The 23,563-nt window shown below is 37.8% G+C and overlaps 1 protein-coding gene across 1 annotated transcript in view; it reads right to left on the bottom strand.

Moving 5' to 3' along the window:
- Positions 1 to 4,690: 4,690 nt before the first annotated feature.
- Positions 4,691 to 23,563, bottom strand: part of LOC309631767 (uncharacterized protein) — a 334,396-nt gene continuing 315,523 nt past the window's right edge. The window contains exon 5 of the mRNA XM_082398697.1: positions 4,691 to 23,523. The gene's annotated coding sequence lies outside the window, so the exon portion shown is untranslated. The remainder of the gene's footprint in view (positions 23,524 to 23,563) is intronic.

The following is a 23,563-nucleotide window of genomic DNA, read 5'->3' as shown; positions in this document are numbered from 1 at the left end:
AGTGGTGAGAGGGGGCAATCTTGTCTTGTTCCTGATCTTAGTGGAAATGGTTTCAGTTTTTCACCATGGAGTACAATATTGGCTGTGGGTTAGTCATATATGGCTTTTATTATGTTGAGGTAAGTTCCCTCTATGCCTACTTTCTGCAGGGCTTTTATCATAAATGGGTGTTGAATTTTGTCGAAAGCTTTCTCTGCATCGATTGAGAAGATCATATGGTTTTTCTCCTTCAGTTTGTTAATATGGTTGATCACATTGACTGATGTGCGTATATTGAAGAATCCTTGCATTCCTGGGAGAAACCCTACTTGATCATTGTGTATGATCCTTTTAACGTGCTGTTGGATTCTGTTTGCTAGTATTTGTTGAGGATTTTTGCATCTATGTTCATCAGTGATATTGGCCTGTAGTTTTCTTTCTTTGTGACATCTTTGTCTGGTTTTGGTATCAGGGTGATGGTGGCCTCCTAGAATGAGTTTGGGAGTGTTCCTCCCTCTGCTATATTTTGGAAGCGTTTGAGAAGGATAGGTGTTAGCTCTTCTCTAAATGTTTGACAGAATTCGCCTGTGAAGCAACCTGGTCCTGGGCTTTTGTTTGTTGGAAGATTTTTAATCACAGTTTCAATTTCAGTGCTTGTGATTGGTCTGTTCATATTTTCTATTTCTTCCTGGTTCAATCTCAGAAGGTTGTGCATTTCTAAGAATCTGTCCATTTCTTCCAGGTTGTCCATTTTATTGGGATATCCTTGCTTGTAGTAATCTCTCATGATCATTTGTATTTCTGCAGTGTCAGTTGTTACTTCTTTTTCATTTCTAATTCTATTGATTTGCGGCTTCTCCCTTTTTTCTTGATGAGTCTGGCTAATGGTTTATCAATTTTGTTTGTCTTCTCTAAGAACCAGCTTTTAGTTTTATTGACCTTTGCTATCGTTTCCTTCATTTCTTTTTCATTTATTTCTGATCTGAACTTTATGATTTCTTTCCTTCTGCTAACTTTGGGGTTGTTTTGTTTTTCTTTCTGTAATTGCTTTAGGTGTAAGGTTAGGTTGTTTATTTGAGATGTTTCTTGTTTCTTAAGGTAGGGTTGTATTGCTATAAACTTCCCTCTCAGAACTGCTTTTGCTGCATCCCATAGGTTTTGGGTCGTCGTGTTTTCATTGTCATTTGTTTCTAGGTTTTTTTCATTTCCTCTTTGATTTCTTCAGGGATCTCTTGGTTATTAAGTAGTGTATTGTTTAGCTTCCATGTGTTCGTATTTCTTACAGATTTTTTCCTGTAATTGATATCTAGTCTCATAGTGTTGTGGTCAGAAAAGATACCTGATATGATTTCAATTTTCTTAAATTTACCAAGGCTTGATTTGTGAGCCAAGATATGATCTATCCTGGAGAATGTTCCATGAGCACTTGAGACGAAAGTGTATTCTGTTCTTTTTGGATGGAATGTCCTATAAGTATCAATTAAGTCCATCTTGTTTAATGTATCCTTTAAAGGTTGTGTCTCCTTATTTATTTTCATTTTGGATGATCTGTCCATTGGTGAAAGTGGGGTATTAAAGTCCCGTACTATGATTGTGTTACTGTTGATTTACCCTTTTATGGCTGTTAGTATTTGCCTTATGTATTGAGGTGCTCCTATGTTGGGTGCATAAATATTTACAATTGTTATATCTTCTTCTTGGATCGATCCCTTGGTCATTAACTAATGTCCTTCTTTGTCTCTTGTAATAGTCTTTATTTTAAAGTCTATTTTGTCTGATATAAGAATTGCTACTCCAGTTTTCTTTTGATATCCATTTGCATGGAATATCTTTTTCCATCCCCTCACTTTCAGTCTGTGTGTGTCTCTAGGTCTAAAGTGGGTGTCTTGTAGACAGCATATATACAGGTCTTGTTTTTGTATCCATTCAGCTGGTCTATGTCTTTTGGTTGGAGCATTTAATCCATTTCCATTTAAGGTAATTATCGATATGTATGTTCCTATTACCATTTTCTTAATTGTTTTGGCTTTGTTATTGTAGGTCTTTTCCTTCTCTTGTGTCTCCTGCCTAGAGAAGTTCCTTTAGCATTTGTTGTAAAGCTGGTTTGGTGGTACTGAATTCTCTTAGCTTTTGCTTGTCTGTAAAGGTTTTAATTTCTCCGTCGAATCTGAATGAGATCCTTGCTGGGTAGAGTGATGTTGCTTGTAGGTTTTTCTCCTTCATCATTTTAAATATGTCCTGCCACTCCCTTCTGGCTTGCAGAGTTTCTGCTGAAAGATCAGCTGTTAACCTTATGGCATTCCCTTGTATGTTATTTGTTGCTTTTCCCTTGCTGCTTTTAATATTTTTTCTTTGTATTTAATTTTTGATAATTTGATTAATATGTGCCTTGGCATGTTTCTCCTTGGCTTTATCCTGTATGTGTTCTGGTGGATGAGGCTGGATCTTGTCTTTCTGGTGGGCAGGTCCACATCTGGTGGTGTGTTTTGGGGTGTCTGTGGCCTTATTATGATTTTAGACAGCCTCTGTGCTAATGGATGGGGTTTTCTTCCTGTCTTGCTAGTTGTTTGGCATAGGGTGTCCAACACTGGAGCTTGCTGGTCATTGAGTGGAGCTGGTTCTTGGCGTTGAGATGGAGATCTCTGGGAGATTTTCGCCCTTTGATACTACGTGGAGCTGGGAGGTCTCTGGTGGACCAATGTCCTGAACTTGGCTCTCCCACCTCAGAGGCAGAGCCCTGATGCCTGGCTGGAGCACCAAAAGGCTGTCATCCACACGGCTCAGAATAAAAGGGAGAAAAAAAGAAAGAAAGAAAGAGGATAAAATAAAATAAAGTTTTTAAAATAAAAATAAAAATTAATTATTAAAAAAATTAAAAAGTAATAAAAAAGAAAGACTAACCAAACCATAAATCAAATCCACCAATGATAACAATAGCTAAAATGTATACTAAAAAAAAAGAAAAAAAAAAAAAAAAGGACAGACAGAACCCTAGGACAAATGGTAAAAGCAAAGCTGTACAGACAAAATCACACACAGAAGCATAAATATACACACTCACAAAAAGAGAAAAAGGGGAAAAAATTATATATCGTTGCTCCCAAAGTCCACCTCCTCAATTTGGGATGATTTGTTGTCTATTCAGGTATTCCACAGATGCAGGGTACATCAAGTTGATTGTGAAGATTTAACCCGCTGCTCCTGAGGCTGCTGGGAGAGATTTCCCTTTCTCTTCTGTGTTCTCACAGCTCCTGGGGTTCAGCTTTGGATTTCGCCCCGCCTCTGCGTGTAGGTCACCTGAGGGCGTCTGTTCTTTGGTCAGACAGGACGGGGTTAAAGGAGCAGCTGCTTCGGGGGCTCTGGGTCACTCAGGCCTGGGCGAGGGAGGGGTACTGATGCGGGGCGAGCCTGCGTCGGCAGAGGCCAGCATGACGTTGCACCAGCCTGAGGCGCGCCTTGCGTTCTCCCGAGGAAGTTGTCCCTGGATCAGGGGCCCTGGCAGTGGCGGGCCGCACAGGCTCCCAGGAGGAGAGGCGTGGATAGTGACCTGTGCTTGCACACAGGCTTCTTAGTGGCTGCAGCAGCAGCCTTAACATCTCATGCCCATCTCTGGGGTCCACGGTGATATCCACGGCTCATGCCCATATCTGGAGCTCCTTTAAGCGGTGCTCTTAATCCCGTCTCCTCGAGCACCAAGAAACAAAGAGACAAGAAAAAGTCTCTTTTCTCTTTGGCAGCTCCAGACTTTTTCCCGGACTCCCTCCCGGCTAGCTGTGGCGCACTAGCCCCTTCAGGCTGTGTTCACGCCGCCAACACCAGTCCTCTCCCTGGGATCCGACCAAAGCCCGAGCCTCAGCTCCCAGGCCCCACCCGCCCCGGCAGGTGAGCAGACAAGCCTCTCGGGCTGGTGAGTGCTGGTCGGCACCGATCCTCTGTGCGGGAATCTCTCTACTTTTCCCTTTGCACCTGTGTTGCTGTGCTCTCCTCCGTGGCTCCGAAGCTTCCCCCCTCCACCACCCACCATCTCCGCCTGCGAAGGGGTTTCGTAGTGTGTGGAAACCTTTCCTCCTTCACAGCTCCCTCCCACTGGTGCAGGTCCCATCTCTATTCTTTTGTCTCTGTTGTTTCTTTTTTCTTTTGCCCTACCCAGGTACATGGGGAGTTTCTTGTCTTTTGGGAGGTCTGAGATCTTCTGCCAGCGTTCAGTAGGTGTTCTGTAGGAGTTGTTCCACACATAGATGTATTTCTGATGTGTTTGTGGGGAGGAAGGTGATCTCCACGTCTTACTCTTCTGCCATCTTGAAGCTCCCCCCATATAAATTTTAAATTGATATGTACAAATACCAAATAATCTACATGAAAAGAAAATAATTTTTAAATGTCAATGCATCTAATCTACTTCTTTTTTTTTTTTTTTTAATTATTTATTTGTTTATTTATTTATGGCTGTGTTGGGTCTTCGTTTCTGTGCCAGGGCTTTCTCTAGTTGCGGCAAGTGGGGGCCACTCTTCATCATGGTGCGCGGGCCTCTCACTATCGCGGCCTCTCTTGTTGCGGAGCACAGGCTCCAGACGCGCAGGCTCAGTAATTGTGGCTCACGGGCCTAGTTGCTCCGCGGCATGTGGGATCTTCCCAGACCAGGGCTCGAACCCGTGTCCCCTGCATTGGCAGGCAGACTCTCAACCACTGCGCCACCACGGAAGCCCTAATCTACTTCTTTTGAGGACATGCTAATTAATCATGTTACTTTAAAAAACAGGATTTTTAATTTTCGCTAGATTTTTTCATGTATTTTCATCTCTTACATCATTTATATTTTCTCTCTTAAGTAAACAGCTATGTAATTTTATTTCCAATTGCATATTATTTACAAAACCTGAAGTATGGTATCTTGCTATAATTTACTTATCTAATTTTAGAAATCTTGAGGTATTAAATATGAATTTTAGCAGTTTTTTCAGTTGGTTTTCTCTCATAATTATACTTTATCTCTTTTGAAAAAAATTACTGTATAAATAAAACAAAATCTTTTCTAGCAGATGTAATCTCTGGAAATTTTTCTTCAGTATAGGTAACTGCACCTCCTAAATCCTAGTGCATTACCCCAAGAGGTGACTTGGAAACAAACAAGCCCCTTCCTATGGGGGGAGAGGATCTTGGTATTAAATTTTAGAATTTAAACAGCATATATTTTAGTGTGTTCATTATAAATCATAACTATTTACTTTCTAAATGTAAATAATTCATAGTGACAAAGGGCATGAGAAAGATTTTATTGACAAGAAGAAAATAAATGTATTTGTTAAATCTTCCTTTTGTGCTCTTCTAGGAAGATTTTATATATACTTCTGTTATAAGGTCACATAAAATGGCCACAATGGTATCTACCAACCATACCTAGTACATTGAATACCCTTTTGTATATTCTATAAATATCTTTTGACCACAGGTCTACTTTCCTAATCAAAAAGAAGAGGTAAATCCTGTCTGTAAAGTTTACCCTTGAACAACATAGGTTTGAAGTGCTTGGGTCAACTTATAGGTGGATTTTCTTCACTAAATACGTACTACAGTACCCCATGATCTGTGGTTCGTTGAATCTGCAGGTGTGGAACCTCAAATACGGAGGAACTGTAAAGTTATACACCGATTTTCCACTATGCAAAAGGTCAGTGGCCCTAACCCCTGTGTTGTTCAAGGTTCAACTGTACATCAAGATTTGGACCCCCTGCCCCTACCACCAACTCATCTCCCAGTTGTGACTTTCATATAGGTAAAAGTTTACCCAAAGCCTCAAGAGGAAAAGAAATGGCTCAAGCAGGGGAACCTACTCTAGATGATGAGATGGAGGGAGATTGTTCACATGGCAACAGGCAGGTGACTTGCAGTCCTGTGTCCTGAACTTCTCCTTTCCCCTTGCCTACTTCTGACAAGACCAAACCCTCTCTCTTAAAACTTAGAAAATGTTTCTTTTCTTTTAATAAGGAAGGCAGCCAAGTCCTTACAAGTGATGACCAGGATCAATCCACTAGGCCTAGCCATTAGTGGGAGGTCATCCCAATGGTGGCAGTCATATTCAACAGTAGATCTCAAGGGTGGTAAACCTAGGAAATCAGATTTGGGACCTTAGGTTTAATCTTAACAAATGCAATGATATATTTTACTGCAGCAACATTGAACATTAAGTGTATATGTAAGAAAAAAGAAGAGACAAGCTTTACTGAGATAACCTGTTAATGGTTTGTTCTCCCATTTTGTGTTGTTTTTTTTCATGCATTGTGAGATTTAGTTTAGTTTTTCCAACAGATGGCAGTTATACTTTGCTTCTTTCCCCACCTTGGCACTGGTTGCTCAAGCAAAGCAGGCTTCCTAATTTCCATCTTCCAAATGGGTGACCTAGAATGATCTTTCATACTGTGTTTAAGCAAGAGATTACTATCCACACCACAGCTTTTAGATATACTAAGAAAGTGGGTTTGAAAAGAACTCTATTGATACCTTGAATTCTCTCCCGTCCTCCAATCCAGATCATGCTCAACTTATTTGAGTTTATACTAAATTCTGAAATGGATAGTTGCTTAATGCTCTGAATGGTAAAACATGGAACTCACTTCAAGTACCTAAGCTTTCATTTGTCTAAGATTATTTGCAAATCAATGTTACACAAAATGAATTGGAAAGCACTTGAGAAATCTCATTTATGAAATAGTACTTTGAGTTACCCAGGATTTTCTCTGTTCCTGGGAATTCTGGGTGTCAGAGTTTTAGAAACACACAGTGTTTCTAAATTTTTATGTCCAATAACCAAGTATAACAGTTCTCATTAGTGTATGCACGTGTGTGTGTGTGTGTGTGTGTGTGTGTGTATATATATATATATATATATATATATATACACACACATACATACATATGAAAAGAGAGAGGGTGGGCAGGAGAGAGAGAGTGAGAAGATGTATACTTTGAGAACCATAATAATAATTAAGGTGACTTTCTGAAAGTCATCAACATATTCAATCATGAGGAGGATATAGTAATGTTTAAACAGGCACATTAATATACTGTTACTGCTGTTGTTAGAATATTATTAGGATTTAAAATAGATTCTAAAAGTATCATATTTTACTTTAATATTTCTAATTAGCACAAGTGTTTATTCAAGTTTTCTATATATAGGGTCCATATAACTGAAAAGAGTAGAGCACAGGATGGATTCCATTATTCTGATGATTTCATTAGAAATGAGGGCAGAGACAATGACCATCGCATTCAATCCTTCACTCCCAGCTCCCAAAAGAGTACCTCAGGTAAAGCAAATGCTCAATAAACAGTCATTAAATAAATGAACAAGCAATCTGACATGACCAACATAAGCTATACCACCTTATTAGTAATAATGGCAAAATTATTAGACAAATTAGGTTTGATTCAACCTGAGAGGATAATCATGACCTCCTGTAAATATCCTATATATTTTCTTTATGCAAGCTTCATTATAACGACTTGAAACAGAATAAAGAACTGTTTTTAATTGTAGAAATCTCATGTGGAGAAAAAATAAACCCTGTGAGGACAAATACCTTCTTCTTAGAATCATTTTATATATTATTCTACCCAAAGCACTCCTCAAAAACATGCAAATAGTTGCTGTTAACAATTTATGTCACACTCTTCTTGGTGCAATGCATTTAAATATAAAAGCATCATAGATATTGTCTGATTTTTCTTTCATTTTTACATTATCCTAAAATACGTGAAAATGTCTTTTGGCCAAAGTTGTATTTCCAATCTCATTTTTGTTCTTTATATAACATAGCCTTCATGAAGCAAATAAGCCCGGTACAGAAAATTGAAAAATGCTTATCAGTTTAACCAAAGCACAAACCTTGATCTACAAAGTCAGAGCCACATTTCTTTTCATTATAAAACAGAGGAAGTCAAGCCTTTACATCACAGAGAAGTTGAGTCTCTGCCTATGTAGTTGCTAGACATCTAAGGCGCCCGATTACAGAGCAATTCTCCCAGATATACTGAGCTTTGGATCATTACACTACACTTGTTTATTGTATCAGCATAATCACCCCACTTTCTGTTTTCTGGGTTTTTTTTTCTTTTCCTTTTACAAAGAGCAAATGAATCAGAAATGTATTTACTGGATGTCACATTTGACCTTCTTAGGAATCAAAGCAATGGTTCAAAATTCGAATATATACATTTTGATGCAATAATATAAAATTTTATGAGAAGTTAGATTTTTAAGGCCCTGGTATAGTACATATTTATGAGAAGAACACTATCCTAGGTGCCTAACAGTTAAAATGTGCTGTGATATTTTGTATTTATTGGACCTAAAGAATTTTTTTGTACTAGACATAGATAATATTCTAAATATTCTCTTCTAAGTGTCTATGTAGTCATAAATCTCACAAAATACTTTTTACTAGAGTTTTCTAGAACATGGAAAGAGTCCAGTATTTGGAATGTCTCCATATGGAACATGTAGGCACACACGCACTCATGCACACATTGTTATGGGCAAATCAGACCGAAAGAGCAAAAGCAATCTCATGAAATTTTCCTATATTCCCTCAATTCCCAATGTGGAGAAGCAGTGTTTGCAAGTTTAGGGGGCAAGGTGGATAGGGAAAGAGTGGTCGCTCTTCATCTATTCTTTGGAGTACAAATTTAAGAATTCGAAAGCAACTAGATACATGACAATATTTCAATAGTATATTCAGCACTCAATTTGTTTAGCAAATAAAAGTTTGATGTACTGAGTCTTTCAGTTTTGCTGGGTAGCTAATGAGGCTCTTTGAAGAATTTCTTGTGCAAGTTTGAAAACATAAACTTGTCCCTTGGGGTTCCTTCAGTAGAACAACTCACATTTATAATTCTCAGGAAAGAGTTTTTAACACTATGAGCTTTTGATTCAACGGATGGATAGATTATTTTTCTTAGAAAACCTGCTATCATCACCTCAAAGTTTTTACCTTTTAGCTTATGCACCTGGATTCTAATTTTGTTGGCCTTTCTGTGTATGTATTCCTAAGATGTAGATACAGTTGTTTTTCTAGCTGACTATCTAGTAAAGAACAGAGTTTTTCAACTTTGGCACTCTTGACATTATTTTTGTGGAGGACTGTCCTTTGAGTGTACACTGTTAATCAGCATACCTGTCCTCTACCCATTAGATGCCAGTAGCAGCACCCCTGCCAATTATGACAACCAAAAATGTCTCCAGATATTACCAGAAATGTCTACTGAAGCATGAATTGGAAGACTGTTCTTAACACTGATTAACTGTGTAACATTGGATGGAGTCAGAGGTGTGACACTGTTAGAAGACTAAGTAGTTCCAATACATCTGCAAATAACCCTGATTTGGTTTATAGCTTCTGTCATATATATAATGATTTGTTTTAATTGTGCCAATGTGCCCTTGTGATGAAAGATACATTCCAACCAAGGCAACTCATCACTTAATATATGGTCATACTCCAGTAATAAGATAAATAAGTAGTAGGGATGTAATTTACAACACACTAAATACAATTAAAAGTGCTTTATATATGAAAGTTGTTAGAGTAAATTCCAAGTTCTCATCATGAGGAAAAACTATTTTTTCCTTTCCTTTAATGTTGTATCTATAGGAGATGATAGATGTTCACTAAACTTATTGTGGTCATCATTTCATGATGTATGTAAGTCAAATCAATATGCTGTACACCTTAAACTTATACAGTGCTGTATGTCAACTATATCTCAATAAAACTGGAGGAGAGAAAAAAGAGTCCATGTTTAAAATAAATGTGGTCATACTTTTTCAAGGACACAACAAGACACTCTCTTTAATAAAGGAGAGTATACTGCAGAACTATCAAACATGGTATTGTCAGTATATCTTATTCTAAATTTTACAGACTCCTGTAGTTGTGATGTGCCTTATTTCCAAATAACAAAATATAGTCCTGTGCTACAGCCAAATGAAAATCTGTAAGAAATCAGTAGAGTCATTTCTTTAAAACATCCCCAGGGATGAAGAGTTAGAAAAGTTAATGTACTCAATGCATCCCTACTTCCCAACCTCCTTCAACAAAAAGGAAAGCAGTTATTGGTGTACTGTACACATTTCAACACAGTATAATAAATATACATTATACATATAATTCTAAATTTAATTGAATAATTTTGCTTCTAAAGCAGCAAACAGAGGCCTCTATCATTCAGTTTAAATACACTGTATTTTACACAACCCTAGTGAAGAATAAAGCATAAGAGTTGTAACTGTTGTATGATTTTACGTGCTCTCCAGTGAGAACCTTCTGGGAACTGCTGCCACCTGTTGGTCATAAGTTACAATACATAAGATCAAGGCTCCAGCTGCTAGAGATTCTGTACATACGTTAGGAATTTTACTATGGCCATTAGCATTTATCAGTATTTATGAATATAATTTTTATCACTTGCAGTCTAATCACACTTTATTAACTTATGGTGTGTATTATTGCACAGTTGTTATGTGATTTAACATCTAAGAAGTTGCTCTAAAATTGATTAGGATTTTGAAACAGAGTCAAACCTTGCTTGAGATTAGCTAGTTTCAAAAAGAGTAGTATAGTGCGTCACAGAGTATCTCTATAACAGGCTTTGGATATTCAATAGTGGTTTCTACAAAGCTGATCTCGCTAACCCGCACAAGATAATACTACTGTTTCAACGTAGGAAATTGCTGTTACACTAACAACATAGCTGTGGAAAGAGACATAAGGGTACAAACAAATTAAAAAGACAACTTTATCACTAAACAATGGTGTAGACCTACGTTATTACAGAAGAAGACCCTTTATATGCAAATAATAGAATAAACATTTTAGTGGGTTACTTCAAAACTGACAAGATGCCAGAATAGGACCCCTTATAAGAAGAACATAAAGATACTAAAGGTCAAACATCTCTTTGGATATGTTTCTACCTCTGAACTAAAACAGGAGAAATTTGCTGAAGTTTAGGGAAGCTCAACTGTGAGATATCAACCATTATCACAATGCCACATTTAAGCTTATACAATTATTTATCCAATAACTATTTTTTAAGCAAATACTGTATGTGCTAGGTAGGTGCTCTGTTAGGTACCAGATTCTTTCTTAAGGCATAAAATATGAAAAGCTCACCACTTATCTATATGCCACTCCATTTTAATTACTGGTGGTTTTGATAAAGCCACTTTGGCTTTTTCGATAAAATAAGTAGCAACTGGAAGAATTGTGAAAACACTGGAGTTGCCTCACTATAGTTGAAGGCTACAGAAAGGAATGGAATTGTCCAGAGAGGCAGAGTAGTGAATGGTGTGAAATAATCATGATAGACCTGGCTCTTAAAAATGACTTAACCACTTATAAGCTGAGTAATCTTTTCAAGTCTCTTAGCTTTTGAGGACTGTTTTCCCTTCATTCAACATCAAGAGCATTACAGGAAGAAAGATTAGACTCAATGATATTTAAGTTCTTTTTCAACTGTAATATTCCACTATTCAGAACAAGTCTCAGTAATACCTTCATATTTAAAAAGTACAATGATTATTAACCTTGTCACACTCTCAATAAATCTAACAACTCCCTTAAATTTAGCCATTGTCAGGAGGTAGTCTATGTAGGGCTACTGATTCATTAGATTTGCTGTGGCTCTGTCATTTTGGAAAGCATAGCTCCAGTCATTTATTCTGATGTACTTTTTTCCTTCCAACTAGTATTCTCTAATACTTAGAATCACATAGTGTGGAAATAAAGATGCATAAGAGATGGTTCTTGCCTTCAAGTAGCACCTAGTGCAGAAGTCAAACAGAAACAAATAATAATACTGGGCAATGATAGGAGAATTCATCAGAAATAAACATAAGAACCACCTAACCCAGTCTTATGGTGAGCGAGGAAGGGGTCGGAGAAGGCTTGCTAAAGGAAGGAAACACCCAACATGAGTTTCGAATGTCTTAAAAGATGACTAAGAGTGTGCACAGAAATAAATGATGTAGAAAAATCTATCATATTATTAGAAGCAATGAAAAATATAAACAGAAATGAAAACAGTTAAGGACAGAAAAGAGAAGTTTTTAAAAATATCACACAAAACAAAATATATGGTAATAAATGTACTGTGGAATGAAATAAACATGATTGGGAAGAAGATGATAGATATTAAAGATTTCAACTTTATCATTAGCATTCTATTAATAAGAAACCAGAATAAAAGAGAAACAAATAAATACTCAAGTGTATAATAGAAGTATATGTTCCTGGAAAAAGTTTTAAATCTTCATATTAAAACCACCCAGGAAAAAGTTGATACACAATGATTAACATCAAGATATACAGTGTTAAAATTAGTGGCCTTCAAGAATATTCATTGTAAAAGGAGTGACTACAAGATGCTAAATCTTGCATCCCCTTTCTTTTAACAAGCAAGCATTATGTTTGATGCATACACTACATTTGGGCCTCTTGTTCCGACCCAAAAGTCTTAACTGGATATCAAAGAAAGAAAAGCCTTTCCAATTGATCCAAGGATAGGACATGTAACCCTCACAACTCAGCAGATCCAGTGGGCCTCTGAGGGTCAGTGGCAGATCAGAGTGCTTTATGTTGCCCCTGGAAAGTCCTAACATGGGAATCAAAATGGAGTTCCTGGGTTCCTTGAGTACACTCAGGGTCCCTGTCCCAGCCACTCTACTGCTGCTCCTTCAGCAAGCCCCTGTGGGCTCAGAGTTTACAATCAGGAGCTGAGTGAACGTAAAACAATTTAAAGTCAGTTAGCAAATGATTCCGCATGATAGTCTGGCAGTAACTTAAAGCTGAATTATGGGGGCCAACACAGACTCTCTCAGATATGGCACTAAGTGAACAAGACAATCTTCCTAGAGGGCAGACTATCAAGCAGTATCTTACTGTGTTTATAAGAAGATACAGCCATAAGTAAGGATTTGCATCGCTATCAGGGGCTAATTGTCCAACCAGCTAGTCAAGGACATTAAAGGAACAATATTGGAGCACTGCTGATGACGATTTTAAGAAAAGGAAATATGGACAGTGTCTTAGTTCAGTCTGCTATAACAAAATGTGGCTTAAACAACAGTTATTTCTCACAGTTCTGGACACTGAACTTCCAAGATAAAGGTACCAACAGATTTGGTTCTTGGTGATGGCCTACTTCCTTGCTTGCAGACAACCACCATCTCACTGTGTGGTTACACAACTTCTTTGTGTGCATATGGAAAGAGAGACATCTCCCTGTCTTCTTCCTCATATAAGGGCACGAATCCCATCATGAGGGTCCTACCCTCCTGTCTTAATCTAAACCTAACACCTCCCAAAGGTTCCATCTCCAAATACCATCACACTGGGAGTGAGCAACATATGAATTTGGGGCTGGACACAAACATTCAGCTTATAACAGATAAACCTCTCATACTCACTACTACCTCTCACCAAGGAACTCACTTCAGTGCAAAGGAAGTAAGGCAATAGACTGAAGCCTAGTTTACTGGTCTTACCATGTAGTCCATCACCCAGAAGTGACAGCTTTATAAATGGTGAAATAGTCTATGGAGGAGCTGGCTATCATATGAGCTGAAAGATAATATCTTTTAAGTATAGAGTTCTATCCTGCAGAATGGAATATATGTACAAGCAACCAGGATATGGTCATATTTCCCATAAGTTGCCCTCATGGATCCAGAAGTAAACGGGGGAGGCAGACACAGTACATATATACTTCATATACCTAATAGCCCTCTCTAAACATTGTTGCTATTTGTTTGCATAATTTTTTCAGGTGCAGGGATGAAGAATTCTCTCCCCCTCCTGGTTATTCTCAAACAACCTGCCTTTCATCCCATGCCTGCCCCCTCTTTCATAAGCCTGGGCACCACTGCTTATAGACATACACAGTCATTTCCCTCAGTAATGCCTGTGCCACCCGGGAAGTTGACCTGAAGGATTCCAGCACCAGGTAAACACTGTGTCCCAAACTGTCCATAACCGGAACCTTGGAAAAACACTGCTCTTCTCTTATCTACATGATCAGTTCTATTCCCCATAATGTACCATGCTGGAATCAGAGCTGCAACGTGCTCCGGGAGACTGTGGGACTTTACTTCTGCTACCAGTTACAGTGTAGAGACAGAGAGAGACTAATGGAACTCCTAGAATACAGCTTCCCCAGGCTTCTAAAACAGGCCTACTACCTTGACTTAAGACCTCAAACCAGTTACTTGACTCTTTGATCCTCAGTTTTGCCTCAGTTCCCTAGTTATTTCTCTGACGTGTGTGGTCATCTTACATGAAAAAGTGATGAACAAGTATGGATAAGAGCTCAGGTCTTTAAATAATCATGTCTTTTCCCATTGATGACTAAACAACAAGGTATGTGAGACTGACTTTAGGACATAAACTTCAAAAGGTCAATGTCTCAAATGTAGATTTTCTTCACAGAGGAGATTCTCTAGGCACAGTTTTAAGCCCTGGAACTACAGCAGAAAAAAGAAAAAAAAAAAAAAAAATCAAGGATGTCCAGGTCACTAATAAGCTTACATTCTAACCAACAGTAGCCAAATAAGAAAACACAGCAAATCCGTCACTTAACTCCGGATAGTAGGAAATGCCATGAAGAAAACAAAATAGGGAAATGTGATTGGAGTGGCATGGATGCAAGATGAACTTAGCTAGGGTAATTAGAAATGGAAGCGCTGAGATAATGACAGTTAGGCAAAGACATACTTTGAGGAGGTGGCTTTGGAAAATGTCAGGAAGGAACCTCTGCAACAGGGAAAACAGCAGATGCAAAGACTCTCCAATGGGAGAGGCTCAGAATACAGTCACTGTGGCTGTGGCATAGTGGAAAGGGTAGCGCACAGGAGATGAGCTCGCAGGAGGAGGAAGGCCACATGCTGCAGAGGCACGGACAAAGGGTGAAGAGGGGTGAGACAGTGTGAACTGTATCCTAACCGCAACGAAGCCACCGGAGCATCTGAACCAGGGAACCAGTATGATGTGATTTAAGCTTAAAAAGATCACTGTTGCTGCTAAGGGGAGAATAAGGGGAAAGAGGGTGATCAAGGAAACCAGTTAGACAACAGAACTGCTGGTGACTAAGAATAAAGGTGTTGAGATGGAGATGGTAAATAGTAATCAGATCCAAAATATTGGAGATAAAGCCAGTAAATGCATCCTGACAGAGTACATGGGGAATAATTTGAGGAATGAATGATACTTGCCTGGAGTACACACATGAAAAATAGTTCTGATACTTAACTTAGCATGACTGAGACTACACCTATGTTAAACTAGTGTCATATATTTGGAGAAATATTTAACCACAATGATCTTTAAGATATAATTAACTTTAAGGCTTCAGAATGCTATTCTAACCACTGAACACCACTGGCATGAGTTCCAGTGGAAGTCTTTTCCTTGCCTTTTGAAATGCTCAATACTTTAGTTTATAGGCTCTATAATGCAATCTATTACAATACAATGCTGATGCTAAAAATTATTTATTTCTACAGAGATGTTTAAAAAATTATACAGCAAAAGAAGCAATCACCCTTTCATGATAATATTTATAAATGTTTCTTCTCTCTTAGGGTTATATTTTTATTTTTGCTTTATTTATTTGTTTGTTTATTCATTCACTCGTTAAACAAATGTTTATTGAGCACCTTCAATGTGAAAGCGAAGGTACTAGTACCTAAGGATAAAAATGAAGTGGGCACACAGGGATAAAAGACATTGTCCCTACATCAAGAAACTTATGATTTGGTGGAGGAAAGATACACACATACACACTCAGGCATGCAGACAAGCACGCGCTCACACACACACACAAATAATAATTATGAAGCCCTAATAGCTTTTAAATTTTCCAACAACTTTCAAAAGTTGCACGTCAAAAATCTTCTAGTACTAGTACATTAAAATATGGAAAAATATAAACTTTTAGGCTTTTATATCATGTTACATTTAGAAATCCATATTAAACTGCTATTATTTACCACAGATAGGTCAGTTAAAAATACATATGTATATCCTACTAGTGGTTTTAAAGCAAATTATTTAACTAAATCTTACTAGAAACACTTTTGGTGATTTCCTTGTAGGGTCAAAATCATTCCTTACATGCTAAGCCACCTAAGAGAGAGAAAGTCTTCATAACTAAACAAATCTAAAATGCTTTGAGAAGAAAAATATATTCCTTGAGCATGTGAAAAATACAAATGTCAAAACTGATTAGATTTTTGCTGATTTTATGAACTATCAAAAATAAGCTCCTTTAATTCTAATGCAAAGAATTTGACAGAAAAACAAATGTAAATATTAAATGTTAAAAGCAAAAGACATCTTTCTCTTCAGTTGACTTTAATTTTTGCATACTGCCTGCTCTAGTGCACAGTTCCTTGAACACAAAAGCCCACCAGAGAAAAAGGAGGCATCAAAGTTCCTAACTTAAACATTTTTTTTAAAATTAGAGAAAAAAGAAATGGAAATTAAAGCTATTTCTTGCCCCCATGGTGAAAAAACTGAAGCAATAGGGGAGTTTTAAAGAAACAGCTTTACAAATGCATCCACTATTTAGCTGCCTTCCAGTATTTCAACATTTAAATTTTGAGTTTAAAGTGAACTAGGAGATCCAAAGTTTTTATAAGAGAAATGCTTCACCCATGAGGTAGTTTAGATAGAGTGCATGTTTGCACTTACAGTCCCAATCGCTCCAAAAAAACAGCATCATTTCCTAATACCATGGACACTAGTACACGTCAAAGTACATTTGGGAAGAAATTTCTCCCAGGACCTTATAGCACAAGTGTAGACAAAGTAAATAAATCTGTCAGTGTGAACAAATGGCCCACAAAACTTGTTCTCAGGGGCAGCCTTTGTACTCTCACTCAGGCCCTTTGATACTCAGGGATTTCTTCACCACTGACAGCGAGAAGATGCAGGGATTGGGACTTCCCTGGTGGCGCAGTGGTTAAGAATCTGCCTGCCAATGCAGGGGACACAGGTTCGAGCCCTGGTCTGGGAAGATCTCACAGGCTCTGAAGCAACTAAGCCCATGCACCACAACTACTGAGCCTGTGCTCTAGAGCCCATGCACCACAACTACTGAGCCCTTGTGCCACAACTACTGAAGGCTGTGCGCCTAGAGCCCCATGCTCCGCAACAAGAGAAGCCACCGCAATGAGAAGCCCGTGCACCTCAACGAAGAGTAGCCCCCGCTCACCGCAACTAGAGAAAGCCAGCGTGCAGCAATGAAAACCCAATGTGGCCAAAATAAATAAATAAAAATAAATAAATTTTTTTTTAAAAGATGCAGGGATTGGCAGAACAGCGCAGGTACTGACTGAGTGCACATCCTCAGACAGGCATCTTCCCATGCACGTTTCACCTGGGTCTGCTGCCCAGGTCTCTTGTCCTCACTTTCCATGACAGTCTGCTCTTTAAATATCCCCTAAGGGCACTATTTGTTGATAAAGTCCTGACAAATGCCAGTCTGAAACACCATAGAGCCGTTGAAGGCTCAACTAATTTCACTTCAAATAGAAACAATACCTGGATTTCACTCAAATACACTTGGATGTGTGTGTCAGCATAGAAGCTATCAAAAAGCTTGTGGGACTCTTTCAGTAGCATTTCACTAGATCCTACTCACGTCAGATGCTCAACTTAAAAGTTGGCACTTGAATGTTGAAAAATGCACCCTTTTCTTAATTCATTCCTAAGCCTTGAGAACACTTATTTCTCCCTGATTTTCTCAATTTTTTATTTCTTAAAGACTCTGCAAATATCCTAATAATGTCAACATATATCATATAGCACAGTGCTTTGGAGTTTCCTTCTTTGCAGTACATATTAGTGGGATACAAGAGGACACACACAGAGAGATTTGTCATTTTGGTGGTAATGGATTCTCATAGTCTCCAATATTATGTCACTCTTTCAGTAAGTTTACTTTTCCTTCAGTTTAAAGATGGATTAAAGCAGTTATAACTCAAATGCTATCTATCTACTGGGTGAAGAGGTCTAGTATTTCTCAGAGAGAGTTTATGGAAGTGAAGAAGATAGTTTTTCACTTCCCTTTAACCTCTTTTGCCACGCTTTTATTCTTTCTAACCCTCCCTCTCTAACATCTGAAACATGATCTCTGAACCACAGGATATGAAGAAAAGAGCATAGAACATTTTTGATGAGACCAGATTGTTTTGCTAGACACTACTGAGAAAAGAACAGAAAGAGCACAATTAATAAAACCACTTGTACATGAAAGAATTATGATACATCATGCAGGTCATTAAACAGGGAAAATTCCCTTTGCTACGTCTTCAGGTTGGTTTGGGCAAACTCCTACATCAACACAGAGGGATGTGCCACTGTGCCACAGGATCTCTATAAACTCTTCCCAGCTCCATGATTTTCTTACTGAGAGAGATAAAAATGCAAACGCATAGAGATAGTAGTATGTATTTGGAGAGAATAAAATTGCCTAATTTCTAAAAAAGTGTCCAGTGCAGTATGTTTCTGAGTTAAAGTTACTGAATATGTTATACAGAGATAATTTTGCTCATTACATGTTGACTCCAAATTATATATGCCATTAAGACAAATCATGCTTAATGCATTCAAAACAGTAGAATGCTCATTTTAATCTCCAACACAATTTTGTGCATTGAGTAATTCTATATATATTTTTTTACATACTAGGGAATAAAGAGCCAGGTTCTACCCAATTCCAAACTAAACTCCTTAGCTGTAAAGTGAAAACTCAAGTGGCCCATGAATCTTTCTGAACATTAGAATAACATTTCACAAAATTTAAAGTGAATTCAAATGAAGAGAATAAGATATATGGCTTATAAGGTCCTTGAGAATCTTTACCTTATTTTTATTGAAGAATCATTTATTTGGTGTGTACTCCATGAATGACAATGTGCTAAGCAGTAATGATATAAAATAAAGAAACAGGTTACTAGAAAATGAATTTCGGAGAGTACTTAACATGTATAGAGCACTTTTGAGTGGCAGGCACTTTATACATATCATCTCATTTAGTAAACACAGCAATCCTATAAGCTGGTTTTATAGGACACAGAGGAAAGAACATGTATGAGAGATCTCTGACTCACATGAGTCTGTACATCTAGTAGGTGGTAAAGTTGAAATTTGATTCTGGGTCTATACGACCCAAAGCTATTGAAAACTCTATTATATAATTCAGCTAAATCGTTCGCAATGATGATGTAAATGGCTAGAAATTATCAGAATATTCATTGATTATTTGCTCCATTATCACATTTAGGTTCACAGGAATGAGTATAGTCAAGTATACTTAGAATCATGGAATTAGGAAGGAATTTCATATACTGAGGTAAGATTAAGTTCAGCTGAAATAGGAGAAAACCTCCTAGTAATAGTAGAAATTTATTTCTCTCAAGTAAAGAAAATCTGCAAAAAGTCTAGCATTAGTGTAGATGCTGCATGAAGTTCTCAGAGACATGGACTCCTCCCATACTACTAATTTGCCAACCTTAGACATAGCCTTCCTTGAGATTCAGTATTGCTGCCAGAGTTCTAGACATCCCATCTATATTCCAGGAAGCAGTATGAAAGGAGAAAGGAATAAAGAAAAGTTCAGCCTCTCCCTTTAAAGACTTCCTTGAATTTACTCCTCAAACTACTGCTCACTGGCCAAAATCAAATCCTGTGTCTACACTTTGCTGCAAATATTCAGGAAGAAGAAGAGAATGGATATGAGGAGGGAATAAAAAGTGCCAGGTTTAAGAAATAAAATAAGAAGCAAGTCTTCTTTCTCCTCCTGGTACTCAAATTTGTATCAAAGCTAACCATCTCATCGCCTAAAGATTTAGCTTTGTATGTTTTAAGTACTGATTTTCATCTGGGGAAGGCAAGCAGAAAAAATACAATGGTCTCTCACCTCCTCCCTCCCTGGTGTCCTCAGTCTGCCTTAGACAGGCTACCATGTTAGGATGTGTGGGAATGGGCTGACATTCAGTCCCTACACGGATTGCCAGGCCAGGGACCCCGCAAGGCTATGTCCACTTAGAAGGGTGCTTTTTTTCAAACTCTCACCAGGGCCCTGCATAAGCCAGCTGCAGCCTTGGCCTTAGAAGCTATTTGTCATCATCAAGGTGGCACTGGCCTTTCTGCTCCCGCGTCAGATCTGGCTTAACGGATTTAGAGGAGTCTCTGAATTATTTCTAAGCTGTACCCTTATCAGTAAAATCATAAATAAAAATTTGTCAGCACTGTAGACATATACAGTGGCTTTTTTTGTAAGTTATATTCATGTTCTAATGAACTAATCTATTATGTATAATGTAAAACACAAAGTATAATACCAAAATATCAATATGATAATAGTATAATGTGAAACACAAATTAAGAAACAAACAGTAGGTGGTAGTTCTAATCTCTTATTCCTGAATACCAGTGGAAACTCCTGTCCAATCCTTGGGAAAGGCACCCCATTTTCGAGACTACTGTTCTAGAATATAAATATTGGTTCTAAAAATTTCTCCTTTACCATATACCCACCCTGCTCTGAACTTTTGTTCCCCTTATGATGGCACTCCTCCCAGCTGAATCATCTCCATTGAATGCACCCAGACAGCTGCAGCTCTCCACGGAAGCTTTCTAGCAGAATTTCAAAAGGAAGGGCTGTTTCTTAAAGCATTACAACGTATTTTAAACATACAAAAAGAGTTTTTAAATGCACGCTGATTTGCTCACACTGACCTAAATCCCTCCCAATGCAGTTTAAGGCTTCTGTATCCTGATCCGTCAGTAGTGGGAGTGGAAAACATCTGTTACCGTTCTGTGTGTGTAATTTCTTCAAATAACATGAATGTCACTATTATATGAAATGGCCACTTGTCTAATTTTAAGGCATTTATTAATTTGCTCTTGGTGTCCTAGTGCATTTTTCTTATCAAAGTGATAGAGTCATTAGGATGCAAATACTGAGGATATGTAACCATTTAAGGAAATGTATGTTCCTCAATTGTTTCAGCAACTCAAGATGAAGCCTGAGATTTTAGCCCAAGCACCCAGCAGATTTTGTAAAGCTGCCACTGAGGCAGGCACACTGGTTTACTCAACTCCACTCCAATCATAAAGACACAGGCATGCTAGAGATTCCAGGGAACTAGATAAGATTCAACAATGTGAGCTGTCGTTTGACTAGTCCAACATTATTTAGACCATCCTTGTAATTCTCGGGAGCCTGCATTCACCAGAAGAGTCTTTGGACAGTGGAAACGACCCCTGCACGATTAGTGAGCTCAGTCCTCCTTCCCTTTGAGATGGATCCAAAGCAAGACTGCTGATTTTTCATACCTCAATCATGTTAGGGGTGCTCTCGATGGGACTAGAAAAGCTCTCTGTCACTAGGTTTGACATATTTAGTTGCACGTACAATGTTAAAATTGCTTAGACAAATCTGTATGGATGTAGGCAAAATTCAGAAAGATTAAACTTCTGAAAAGTATAATTCACCATACTTTTCTTTAAGGACTGGACCAGACGTCCTGCCAAATAAATTATGCATTGTTTTTTTCTCCATGTGGTTTAAAAACAAAAAAACAAAAATACATGAACTTGACTGATGTCAGCATCCCATAGCCTCAAAAATGAAAGTCCAATAACTGTTTTTAGAGATTTACTGAACTGCAGTGGAGGGGCTGGGGGGAACTATTAAGGGAGTAGGTTGAGGTAAAAGCAAAAGACCCAGAGAAAAGCATTATTCCCCAGGACCAAAGGGAAATATTTTGATGGGTCCTTCCAACGGTGAAAAGCACTACCTTGTTCCTTTGACATGCCCCTGGGAATTTATAGGATGTAAGGAAGAAAACCACGCACGTTAAACCTAGGAAGCCAGACACCAGGTCCTCAGCTCCCAGCCTGGGCCAAGCCCCTCACGCCCACACTTGATATGGAAGCAGTAAAGCCAGACCACTGGGCCTGGACAATGAGCACCTAGACGTAATTGATGTGGGAGGAAAGCAGGGGGCCCATCTCAAGCGCTCTGGAGTGACTCTTGAAAGAATCGATGTTAAAAAATAAGGCAGAAACTGATTTTCTTTCCAACCTGCTGAGTGGGTCTTGGGCAGACATCATTTGATTTTTTTAAAAATTCAAATATAGCAATTCATATACCCACAAGGTAGGGTAAAAATTATACTACACCAATAATATCTCATAACAGTTTGAATTTATTTATTTACAGTCTGCCTCATCTGAAGTTCAACAGAAAGAAAATGATTGCTACTTTAGTAAGGACTGTCTCTTTTTCCAACCCTCAAGTTATAATAGGAAGTATTTGTGAATTCAACAAAGGTAATTATTATGATTTTTGTTAATCGTAGCTAAGGCTGTCATCTCATGTATAGCCTGTTGGTTTTCCATAAACTAAAATTATACATATATATGTATATATATACACACACATATATATATATGATAGAAAGTACTGACCACAAGAAAATAATTTAAATAATCAGGCATATTTTTGTTTTTTAATTATGGAATATTTTAGGCATATTAAAAAGCACGGTGAATAAGATGAGAAATATTCATACACTCATTGTAGAGTTGAAATTCTCTAATTCCCACACTCAGATGTCACCAAATTTTTGACTTCGGCATTTAGATTTCTATTGATATTTTTAATAGCTGTACCACACAATTATGCATCAAAAACAATAGAAAGAATTGTTTTACATGTTTTTAAAATTTATATAAATGATCTTATAATACATACATATACCCTTTCTGAAACTTGTTTTTTTGCTTATATATTTTTACAAATTAGACATGCTAATATAAATAACTCTAGTCCATTCACCTGCTATATGCTATTCCATCAATTAAATACACATTATTTATCCATTACCTGATTGATGGAAATATATGTTGATTCTAAATTTTCATTGGAGAGATTTTGAAAATAAAACAAAGACAGCAGTTCTCTTAAGACAGCAGTTCTCTTAAGCAATTCTTGTCTTTGTTTTTTTTTTTTTTTGTCCATATGTGTCATAACTTCTCTAAACTAGACCTAGAAATAACATAGCTGATCCTAAGAGTAAAAATATATTAGACATTGTAAAATTGCTCCCCAAAGAAGATGTACTAATTTATCACCTATCACCAACATTGTATGACACTTCCCATTTTCCACATTCATAACACATGATATTGTCAGACTTTTAAATGTTTGCCATCTTGGTGGAATGTAATACATTTCACCAGGGCTTGTATTCATTTTCTATTACTGCTGTAACACATTATCATAAATGTAGTGGCTTAATAACAACACAAGTTTATTATCTTCCCGTTCTGGAGGTCAGACGTCCAAAATGGGTCTCAAATCAAGGGGTAAGCAGGGCTGCGTTCCTTCAAGGGGTTCTGCAGGAAAATCTGTTTCTTTGCTTTTTCTAGCTTCTACGGGCTGCCTCATTCCTTGGCTTGTGGTCACTTCCTCCATCTTCAAAGCCAGAAATGTGACATGTTCAGATTTCTGACTC

The sequence above is a fragment of the Balaenoptera borealis genome, assembly GCF_965194805.1.
Source record: "Balaenoptera borealis genome assembly, chromosome: 7".
NCBI classification, from domain to species: Eukaryota; Metazoa; Chordata; class Mammalia; order Artiodactyla; family Balaenopteridae; genus Balaenoptera; species Balaenoptera borealis.
The sequence above is the reverse complement of the archived record's forward strand: the minus strand, read 5'-3'. Positions and strand labels throughout refer to the sequence as shown.